The sequence below is a fragment of the Sapajus apella genome, unplaced genomic scaffold (assembly GCF_009761245.1).
Source record: "Sapajus apella isolate SASKATOON/1434 unplaced genomic scaffold, GSC_monkey_1.0 scaffold89, whole genome shotgun sequence".
NCBI lineage: Eukaryota > Metazoa > Chordata > Mammalia > Primates > Cebidae > Sapajus > Sapajus apella.
Window position 1 is genome coordinate 1,331,495 of NW_022437029.1, and position 11,583 is coordinate 1,343,077.

Sequence of the window (11,583 nt, forward strand, 5' to 3'; positions counted from 1 at the left end):
TATACCCAGTAATGGGATTGCTGGGTCAAATGGAATTTCTATTTCTAGGTCCTTGAGGAATCGCCACACTGTCTTCCACAATGGTTGAACTAATTTACACTCCCACCAACAGTGTAAAAGTGTTCCTATTTCTCCACATCTGCTCCAGCATCTGTTGTCTCCAGATTTTTTAATGATCGCCATTCTAACTGGCTTGAGATGGTATCTCAATGTAGTTTTGATTTGCATTTCTCTGATGACCAGTGATGATGAGCATTGTTTCATATGTTTGTTGGCCTCATGTATGTCTTCTTTTGTAAAGTATCTGTTCATATCCTTTGCCCACTTTTGAATGGGCTTGTTTTTTTCTTGTAAATCTGTTTTTAGTTCTTTGTAAATTCTGGATATCAGCCCTTTGTCAGATGGGTAAACTGCAAAAATTTTTTACCATTCTGTTGGTAGATGATTCACTCTAATGACTGTTTCTTTTGCTGTACAGAAGCTGTGGAGTTTGATTAGGTCCCATTTGTCTATTTTGGCTTTTGTTGTCAATGCTTTTGGTGTTTTGGTCATGAAGTCCTTGCCTACACCTATGTCCTAAATGGTTTTGCCTAGATTTTCTTCTAGGGTTTTTATGGTGTTAGGTCTTATGTTTAAGTTTTTAATCCATCTGGAGTTAATTTTAGTGTAAGGTGTCAGGAAGGGGTCCAGTTTCTGCTTTCTGCACATGGCTACCCAGTTTTCCCAACACCATTTATTAAACAGGGAATCCTTTCCCCATTGCTTGTTTTTGTCTGGTTTGTCAAAGATCAGATGGTTGTAGATATGCTGTGTTGCCTCTGAGACCTCTGTTCTGTTCCATTGGTCTAAGTCTCTGTTTTGGTACCGGTACCATGCTGTTTTGATTACTGTAGCCTTCTAGTATAGTTTGAAGTCAGGTAGTGTGATGCCTCCTGCTTTGTTTTTTTTTGCTTAGAATTGACTTGGCTATGCGGGCTCCCTTTTGGTTCCATATGATTTTTAAGGCGGTTTTTTCCAGTTCTGTGAAGGTCATTGGTAGCTTGATGTGGGTAGTGTTGAATCTGTAAATTGCTCTGGACAGTATGGCCATTTTCACGATATTGATTCTTCCTAACCATGAACATGGAACGTTTCTCCATCTGTTTGTGTCCTCTCTTATTTCGTTGAGCAGTGGCTTGTAGTTCTCCTTGGAGAGGTCCTTTACGTTCCTTGTTAGTTGTATTCCTAGGTATTTTATTCTCTTTGTGGCAATTGTGAATGGAAGTTCGTTCTTGATTTGGCTCTCTTTAAGTCTGTTATTGGTGTATAGGAATGCATGTGATTTTTGCACATTGATTTGTATCCTGAGACTTTGCTGAACTTGCTTATCAGTTTCAGGAGATTTTGGGCTGAGACGATGGGGTCTTCTAGATATACAATCATGTTGTCTGCAAATAGAGACAATTTGACTTCCTCCTTTCCTATTTGAATGCCCTTTATTTCTTTTTCTTACCTGATTGCTCTGGCTAGAACTTCTAGTACTATATTGAATAGGAGTGGTGAGAGAGGGCATCCTTGTCTAGTGCCAGATTTCAAGGGGAATGCTTCCAGTTTTTGCCCATTCAGTATGATATTGGCTGTTGGTTTGTCGTAAATAGCTTTTATTATTTTGAGATACGTTCCGTCAATACCTAGCTTATTGAGGGTTTTTAGCATAAGGGGCTGCTGAAATTTGTCAAAGGCCTTCTCTGCATCAATTGAGATAATCATGTGGTTTTTGTCTTTGGTTCTGTTTACGTGGTGCATTAAGTTTATAGACTTGCGTATGTTGAACCAGCCTTGCATCCCTGGGATGAAGCCTACTTGATCATGGTGGATAAGCTTTTTGATGTGCTGTTGCAATCGGTTTGCCAGTATTTTATTGAAGATTTTTGCATCTATGTTCATCATGGATATTGGCCTGAAGCTTTCTTTTCTTGTTGAGTCTCTGCCGGGTTTTGGAATCAGGATGATGTTGGTCTCATAAAATGATTTGGGAAGAATTCCCTCTTTTTGTATTGTTTGGAATAGTTTCAGAAGGAATGGTACCAGCTCCTCTTTTTATGTCTGGTAGAATTCGGCTGTGAACACATCTGGACCCGGGCTGTTTTTGGGTGGTAAGCGCTTAATTGCTGCCTCAACTTCAGACCTTGTTATGGGTCTGTTCAGGGTTTCGGCTTCTTCCTGGTTTAGGCTTGGGAGGAGGCAAGTGTCCAGGAATTTATCCATTTCTTCCAGGTTTACTAGTTTATCTGCATAGAGTTGTTTGTAATAATCTCTGATGATGGTTTGAATTTCTGTGGAAACTGTGGTGATATCCCCTTTATCGTTTTTTATTGCATCAATTTGGTTATTCTCTCTTTTCTTTTTTATTAATCTGGCTAGTAGTCTGTCTATTTTGTTGATCTTTTCGAAAAACCAGCTCCTGGATTTATTGATTTTTTGAAGGGTTTTTGTGTCTCTATCTCCTTCAGTTCTGCTCTGATCTTAGCTATTTCTTGTCTTCTGCTAGACTTTGAGTTTTTTTGATCTTGCTCCTCTAGCTCTTTCAATTTTGACAATAGGGTGTCAATTTTTGATCTCTCCTTGCTTCTCATGTGGGCACTTATTGCTATATATTTCCCTCTAGAGACTGCTTTAAATGTATCCCAGAGATTCTGGTATGTTGTGTCTTCATTCTCGTTGGTTTCGAAGAACATCTTTATTTCTGTCTTCATTTCATTGTTTATCCAGTCAACACTCAAAAGTAAGTTTTTCAGTTTCCATGAAGCTGTGTGGTTCTGGGTTAGTTTTTGAATTCTGAGTTCTAACTTGATTGTAGTGTGGTCTGAGAGACTGTTTGTTATGATTTCCGTTCTTTTGCATTTGCTGAGGAGTGATTTACTCCCAATTATGTGGTCAATTTTGGAGTATGTGTGATGTGGTGCTGAGAAGAATGTATATTCTGTGGATTTGGGGTGGAGAGTTCTGTAAATGTCTATTAGGTTTGCTTGGTCCAGGTCTGAGTTCAAGTCCTGGATATCCTTGTTAATTTTCCGTCTGGTTGATCTGTCTAATATTGACAATGGGGTGTTAAAGTCTCCCACTATAATTGTGTGGGAGTCTAAGTCTCTTTGTAAGTCATTAAGAACTTGCCTTATGTATCTGGGTGCTCCTGTATTGGGTACGTATATATTTAGGATCGTTAGCTCTTCTTGTTGCATTGATCCTTTTACCATTATGTAATGTCCTTCTTTGTCTCTTTTGATCTTTGTTGCTTTAAAGTCTAATTTATCAGAGATGAGAATTGCAACTCCTGCTTTTTTTTGCTCTCCATTTGCTTGATAAATGTTCCTCTATCCCTTTATTTTGAGCCTTTTTGTATCCTTGCCTGTGAGATGGGTTTCCTGGATACAGCACACCGATGGGTTTTGGCTTTTTATCCAATTTGCCAGTCTGTGTCTTTTGATTGGGGCATTTAGTCCATTTACATTTAGGGTTAATATTATTATGTGTGAATTTGATACTGCCATTTTGGTGCTAGGTGACTGCTTTGCCCATTAGTTGATGCAGATTCTTCATTGTGTTGATTCTCTTTACCATTTGGCTTGTTTTTGGAGTGGCTGGTACTGGTTGTTCCTTTCTAGGTGTAGAGCCTCTTTCAGGAGCTCTTGTAAAGCTAGCCTGGTGGTGACGAAGTCTCTGAGTACTTGCATGTTCATAAAGGATTTATTTTTCCTTCACTTATGAAGCTTATTTTGGCTGGATAGGAGATTCTGGGTTGAAAGTTCTTTTGTTTAAGGATGTTGAATATTCGCCCCCACTCTCTTCTGGCTTGCAGGGTTTCTGCTGAGAGATCTGCTGTGAGTCTGATGGGCTTCCCTTTGTGGGTAACCCGACCTTTCTCTCTGGCTGCCCTTAGTATTTTCTCCTTCATTTCAACCCTGGTGAATCTGACGATGATTATGTGCCTTGGGGTTGCTCTTCTTGACGAATATCTTTGTGGTGTTCTCTGTATTTCCTGGACTTGAATATTGGCCTGCCTTGCTATGTTGGGGAAGTTTTCCTGGATAATATCCTGAAGAGTATTTTCCAGCTTGGATTCATTCTCTTCGTCACATTCGGGTACACCTATCAAACGTAGATTAGGTCTTTTCACAGAGTCCCACATTTCTTGGAGACTTTGTTCATTCCTTTTTATCCTTTTTTCTCTATTCTTGCCATCTCGTTTTATTTCATTGAGTTGAACTTCAACCTCTGATATCCTTTCTTCTGCTTGGTCAATTTGGCTGTTGATACTTGTGCATGCTTCGCAAAGTTCTCGTGTTGTGTTTTTCAGCTCCATCAATTCACTTATATTCCTTTCTATTTTGTCCATTCTTGTTAGCATTTCGTCAAATCTTTTTTCAAGGTTCTTAGTTTCTTTGCATGAGGTAGAACATGTTCTTTTAGTTCACAGAAGTTTCTTACTACCCACCTTCTGAAGTCTGATTCTGTTATTTCATGACACTCCTTCTCCATCCAGCCTTGTTCCCTTGCTGGTGAGGAGTTGTGATCCCTTTAAGGAGGAGAGCTGTTCTGGTTTCGGGTGTTTTCATCCTTTTTGTACTAGTTTCTTCCCATCTTTATGGATTTATCCACCTGCCGTCTTTGTAGTTGCTGGCTTTCAGATTGGGTCTCTGAATGGACGTTCTGTTTGTTGATGATGAGGTTATTTCTGTTTCTTGGTTTTCCTTCTGACAGTCTGGCCCCTCTGCTGTAGGTCTGCTGAGGTCCACTCCAGGCCCTGCTTGCCTGGGGATCACCTGCAGCAGCCTCTGTGCTTTCACTGGGAGCTGCAATCCTGAGCTGTTCCTAAACGGCCATCTTGGATCCCGGATCCTGCCCCGCTAATTTTTAAATTTTTTGTAGAGATGGGGTCTTGCTATGTTGCCCGTGCTGGTCTGGAGCTCCTGGACTCAACAATCCTTCTGCTTTGGCCTCCCAAAGTATTGGGATTACAGGAGTGAGCCACTGTGTCTGGGGGAGCACGCACTTCTAAACCTTTCCTCAACATTTTCAGATCAATGCAGTATAAGGAAAACATGATTTGGAAATATCCTTTGGATAGTTTTAGGTATTTAGATTTTGTCACAGTCTATTCTTTTGGTAAGTAATTCAATACATGTTTACAGGAACATTGTCTTGAATGGGAGCCCATTTCTACTACTACCATTTTTTATTTTCGGTCAGTTTTTTTCATCTGTGGGGATGCATACCCAGGTGGCATTTACGCCTCTTTTAGATGTCATTTGATTTAGCCTTACACTGTGACAAGGCTCCGGGTGTACTGCTGAGGGAACTGTTCCCCTGCTATGCCAGTTGGCTGATTATCTGTGGTTATCCTATGTAGAAAGCATAAGTTCACAGAACTCTCTGCTCAAATGTCAGGTCAACATAGAGGCCTCCCTGACCCCCTCTAAAATAACATCTGCCTCCTGTCTTTCTTCATTCCTTTCCCCTACTATATTTATCTTCAGAGCACTTCTCACCACTTGCCATGTTATATATTTATTTGTTTACTGTCTGTCGCTCACCTTCAAAATGTGGTCTTCAGGAGAAAAGGAACTTGGTCCTGTTCCCTGCTTGTCTGCCTTCCTTCATTCCTTTGTTCCTTCCTTCCTTTCTTTTTTTCTTTCTCTCTCTCTCTTTCTCCCTCCCTCTTTCTTTCTTTCTCTCTCTTTCTTTTCTTTTCTTTCTTTCTTGTTTCTTGGGACAGAGTTTATTCTTGTTGCCCAGGCTGGAGTGCAGTGGCATGATCTTGGCTCACTGCAACCTCTGCCTCCCATGTTCAAGCAATTCTCCTGCCTCAGCCTCCTGAGTAGCTGGGATTACAGGCAACCACCACTAAGCCCAGATAATTTTTGTATTTTTAGTAGATATGGGTTTTCACCATGTTGGCCAGGCTGGTCTTGAATTCCTGATCTCAGGTAATCCATCCACCTAGGCCTCCCCAAGTGCTAGGATTACAGGCATGAGCCACCACATCCAGCCTCCTGCAATTATTTCTGTTGCCTGAAGTGGTCTCTGATGTGGTGTTTACAGAACGAATGAATGAAATGAGGGAGTGAATGACTAAATTCTCCCATTGTTAATGGAGGGAGGAAGGAGCAATCTATAATTGAAGAAGTGGAAGGAGCAGGAAGGACTCAGGGTATGCCAAGATCTCCATTTGAGTCATAGAGCAGAGGTAAACAAAGGTAAAGGCCACAGTGACTCCATGGCAGGGATACATACCAGTCCACAAACTTGAGTGTACAAGAAAAACAATTTTATTTTTCTATAAGTCAACTCAGTTTCTATTCTGAGGCTTGATTTTGACTGGATGAGGCACCTAATAGCCTTAGAGTTGTAGTTCTGCCCCATCTTTGCCCAGAGGTGAGGGGTGGGAGTTGAGGTATGCACTGCCTGTGCTGGGGTGTAGTGTCTAGTTTATCCTCAGATGCTGAGACAGTACTCATGCCTCTCCACACAGGCCAGAGACACCAACACTCAGCGGTGCCCTGAGTCTTGCCCACCAGGATTTTCCTTTTATCAGTTCTTTCTTGTTCACTCATTGGGTGATATGACAAGAAGGTGCTTTCTCTACAGCTATCTTCTGCTTTTTAGCCATGGCTTCAGTTTCTGTTCTCAATTCCAGGGTAAGTTTCAGTTCTTTATTCTCATCCCTGATGTAAGACCTTTCTTCTGATTCTCAGATCTAACGGTTTGATAATGAAATGAGGTAGTTCTGCTTGAAACTCCTACACTGTCCCTTTTTCACCATAAATGTTACAGAACATTTCCTAACTAAGGCATTTCTTAGTAATATTCCTCCTAAACCAAGTACTTTGTTTCACTTAAATGATGAGTATGTATATTAGAGCCATATTGGTTAATACAGCATTGGTACTTGGATTTCTTTTATTATAAATTAATTATTTATCTAAGGTTTCTTTTCTTTTGAAAAAAGATCCAATTTAAATGCAATCATAGTACTAAAACTTTGTGAGTGAATTTTAACACTATTATTAGACAATGTTTTTACATTAAACAAACTGAGAGTATTAATATAAAATGTTAGGAATTAAAGTAACCAAGATCAATACCTAGTGATGTATCTCAGTGTTGTCTGTGGGAGCTTCTTAAAATACAAAGGCCTGGGTACCAGTAAAGGCCCTGATTTGGAGAGTTTCCTGGAGGTCCAAACCCTGTATCCCGTTGACCACAAGGTCTAGCCCCCTCATTCTTTTTACTGAAGAATTACCCCTTATTCTTTTATGAAGAAGCTGAAGGCCCAAAAACTACAGGGATTTTTTTCCAGCCTCCCACACATGAAAGAAGCAGTTTCAACAAGTACATCCCAGCAGACTGTGGCTCCAAAGCTTGCGTAAAGCTTTTCTGGGTGACGATGCTTAAAACAGAACTCAATTTTCGTCATCTCTTCGTAATTCTGCAAGTGAAAATGGTGAAGATATTCTTAGTTCCTACTGGAATCAACCCTCAGTTGGTCAGGTTAGCAGTTCCCAAAGGTCATGTTTACATTTTACCCAAGTAAGTAGTCTAAAGAGAAAAAGTGTTTCACCCCAGCCTCTGGTGAGGCTTCAATTTACAAGACTCAGGGCATGCAGTGGACACAACCATGATTAAAAGAAGGTGGAGAATGCAGAGAACTGGCAGCCCCATCACGGCTGGGGGAGCCTCACGGGACTTGATGCCCAGAGAAGCAGTTGACACGTACTGCAGGCACACTGGCTGAGTTCCTTCAGGACATGGATAGAGGAGGTGGCCTCTTGACATAGACTCATCTACATCATTGATGTCACTCTCCAGAGAGTTGAAGCATGGGCTCACGTGGGCATCGGTGTATTCTCAGCCAGGATTGAGAACTCCTGCCCTGGGAGATTTTCATTATCCTTTTATGTACATTACTAACAAAGAGGAGATGGATTGCAGATAATTTAAGATGCCTGACACCACTGACTTCCATCACATACATGTGCGCCCACACATGTTAAAGAGTGAAAGTCCAAGCCCATGTTATCAACAAATCTTAACAATGAGGACTTGCAGAGTGATTTGGATGAAATTGCCACCTTCTTCTTAGTCCAAATGTCTTGCTCAAGTAGCCTACCTTCCACTTGGAGAGTAACTGGCTGCTTCTCAGTTATTGATGCATTCATTCTCTGGCTAGATGCTGAAGACAACTTGCCCATCAGCCCACCAGCCACCAACTACCAACCCACCAGTCCACCAGCTTGCCAGCCACCAAACTACCAGCCACCAACCCGCCAGTCCACCAGCCCACCAGACACCAGCTTACCAGCCCACTAGCCCACCAGCCACCAGCCCACCAGCCTGCCTGTCACCAGCCCACCAGCCACGAGTTTGCCAGCCCTCCAGCCACCAGCCTGCCAGCCACCAGCCCACCAGCCACCAGCCACTAGCTCACCAGCCCACTAGCCACTAGCCCACTAGCCCTCAAGCCTACCAGCCCACCAGCCACCAGCCCACCAGCCAACCAGCCTACCAGCCCACCAGCCCGCCAGCCAGCTCACCAGCCTGCCAGCCTCCAGCCTGCCAGCCTGCCAGCCCACCAGCCTGCCACCCTCCAGCCCGCCAGCCCACTAGCCACCAGCCCACCAGCCACCAACCACTAGCTCACCAGCCCACCAGAAAATAGCCCACTAGCCCTCAAGCCTACCAGCCCACCAGTCACCAGTCACCAGCCACCAACCTGCCAGCCCACCAGCCACCAGCCCACCAGCCAACCAGCCTACCAGCTCACCAGCCTGCCAGCCAGCCCACCAGCCTGCCAGCTATCTGCCTGCCAGCCCACCAGCCAACCAGCCCACCAGCCTGCCAGCCATCTGCCTGCCAGCCCACCAGCCAACCAGCTCACCAGCCTGCCAGCCACCAGCCTGCCAGGCCACCAGCCTCCAGCCTGCCAGCCCACCAGCCACCAGCCCACCAGCCACCAGCCACTAGCTCACCAGCCCACCAGCCACTAGCCCACCAGTCCACTAGTCACTAGCTCATCAGCCCACCAGCTACCAGCCACCAGCCACTAACTCACCAGCTCACCAGCCACCAGCCCACTAGCCCACCAGCCATCAATCCACCAGCCACCAGCCATTAGCCCAGCAGCCCACCAGTTCACCAGCCCACCAGTCACCAGCCCACCAACCCACCAGCCACCAACCCACCAGCCACCAGCCCACCAGCCCACCAGAAAAGACAGGATATAGCTTCTCAGTAACTTACATTAGTTCCCATTCTTAAGAAAATCTTAATATTTGGTTTTTGTATTTGACACTCCTCAGCGTCATTATGGTGTGACTACAGGTGGATTTATTTTCATGTATCCTGCTCATAATTCAGTGTGTCTTTTCAGTTTGAGCACTCCCCCTCCTTCAATTCAGGTGAATTATCCTCCATTATCTCTTCAGTATGTTGCCTCTCCATCACTCTCCCTGTTCTCTCCTTCGAATCCCTGTTAAATTTATATTGAATTTTGTCATTCTACTCTTCACATTACATTGATTTTACTTTCATAATTTCTTCTCTTTCTTTGTGTTCTGGTCTGATTTCCTCAGAATCATCTTCCAAACCACAAGTCCTCTCTCTAGTCATCTAGTCTAAGATGACTGGTGGCTGGTGGGCTGGTGGGCTAGTGGCTGGTGGGCTGTAGTCTAACTTGTCTATGGAGTGTTTTAACCTTAATGGCTATCTATTTTATTTCTATTTGTCTCCTTATTTTCCCCAGTGTCTTCTCACTGCCCTGTGGATTCTATATTTTCCTTTCTTCCTCTGAGCATCTTAAGCCTCTTGGACTGTTTAATCATCATTAGGTTTTGCAGTGTGGATCCTGCCATTGGCTGTGTCTGCTGAGTCTCCCTTACGATCTCATGTGGGCATGAATAGTCACCTTACACTTTTTCAGTAACATAATTCCAGTTTTGCAAGATAATATTCACTATCTTCCCACACTGAATGCTCAGCTTACGGACTATTCTTCCCACTGATTTCCAGACTTCACATTTCATTTGAGATAGTTCTTGGTGTTTTGAAACCCTGATTGGAAGAGAGTACTGTGGGTTGGCTTTTCTATAATTAAGATTGGGATGGGAGAAAAAAAAAGAAGAAAGCACGTTTCCAAACAACTTGATCAACAAGGTTTAGCAGACGGCTATTTGATTTAAAAACAAAACAATAATGACTCCTTCTGTGACTGGCTCCTAAATTCAAGACCCAGGCAAGGGCCATGGCAAGATACTGAGAGTGCAACAGCACATCGCACCATCTCTATAGACGTCCGTTTGGGTCACAATGAAGGGATAATAGGAGTCCCACGACCACTTGCCTCCAGAGTCCAGGCAGCAGATTCTATGCTTGCTAGGCTTGCTAGGATGTTGTAGCTACCTCACTATGAATGCTAGATTTTAAGGTTAAAAAAACGCCTAACAATATTTATTAAAGGACCTTACACAGAAGGGTATATTTTCTTCATGGAAAATTCTTACGTTTTCTGACTATGCCCCCTTCGAGGTCATTTCTAGACTACTGGACATTCATGCTTCCCTTGTTTGTGTGCTCTTGGTGTTGCTATGACAATCTGTCAATGTGCAGGGATGAAACACAATATGTCACACCAGTTGGGAAGACACAAAACCCTTGCTTTTGTCCTGTACCCTGAGCTTCTATTCATGCAGCCCAAGATCATCAAACCATTTTAGGTAACATCACACCACTGAGTATAAGGTTCAGTTATCTAAAACCTTGAAGGTCACACATAGAACCTGCTGTGTGGGCTCTGGAGGCGGCTGGTCATGGGACTCCACTATCTCATCATTGCGACCTCAAGGGACATCTACAGAGACGGTGTGATGCACTGTTGCACTCTCAGTATCCTGCCATGGCCCTTGCCTGTGTCTTGAATTTAGGAGCCAGTCATAGAAGGAAATAAAATGAGCTTAGGCCTCTGGCCAGAAGGACCATCGTCTTTCTGAGGGAGGAGCACTGGCCTATGTGAAACAAATGGGGGTACGCCGGCAAATACTCATCATGTGGACCAGACGAATGCTACAGGAGGGAAGGTGAAGCTTCACAGACAGACTCAGCTTGAATCTGGCCTTGAGGGATGAGTTGGACCTGTGCATACAGCCCCGGAGGTGCGTGTAGGGATGGGTGCATGCTGGCAGCTTGGGCTGCCCCCGGATATGAATGGGTGGACAGGTGTTGGTAATGGGTGGTAGTAAAAGGCAAGGGGTCGGGGTTAAGGAAGCTAGAATGGAACCTGCTGATAACTGACTGAACATAGGAAGGGAGGTGGTGGCAGGCAGGGGACAAGCAGGAAAATGTAATAACATAAATAGCCACCGCTCACTGAGTGCTTTCTGTGTGTCGGGATTTGTAGCTCTGTTACATGAATTATCTCATTTAATCCCCACACATCCTATCAGATAGAGGAGGCTACTGTCCTCATTTTCCAGATGGGGAATCTGAGGCTAAAGGAAGTTAAATAACTTGCTCCAGGTCATATAGATAGCAAGTGATAAAGTATAGATA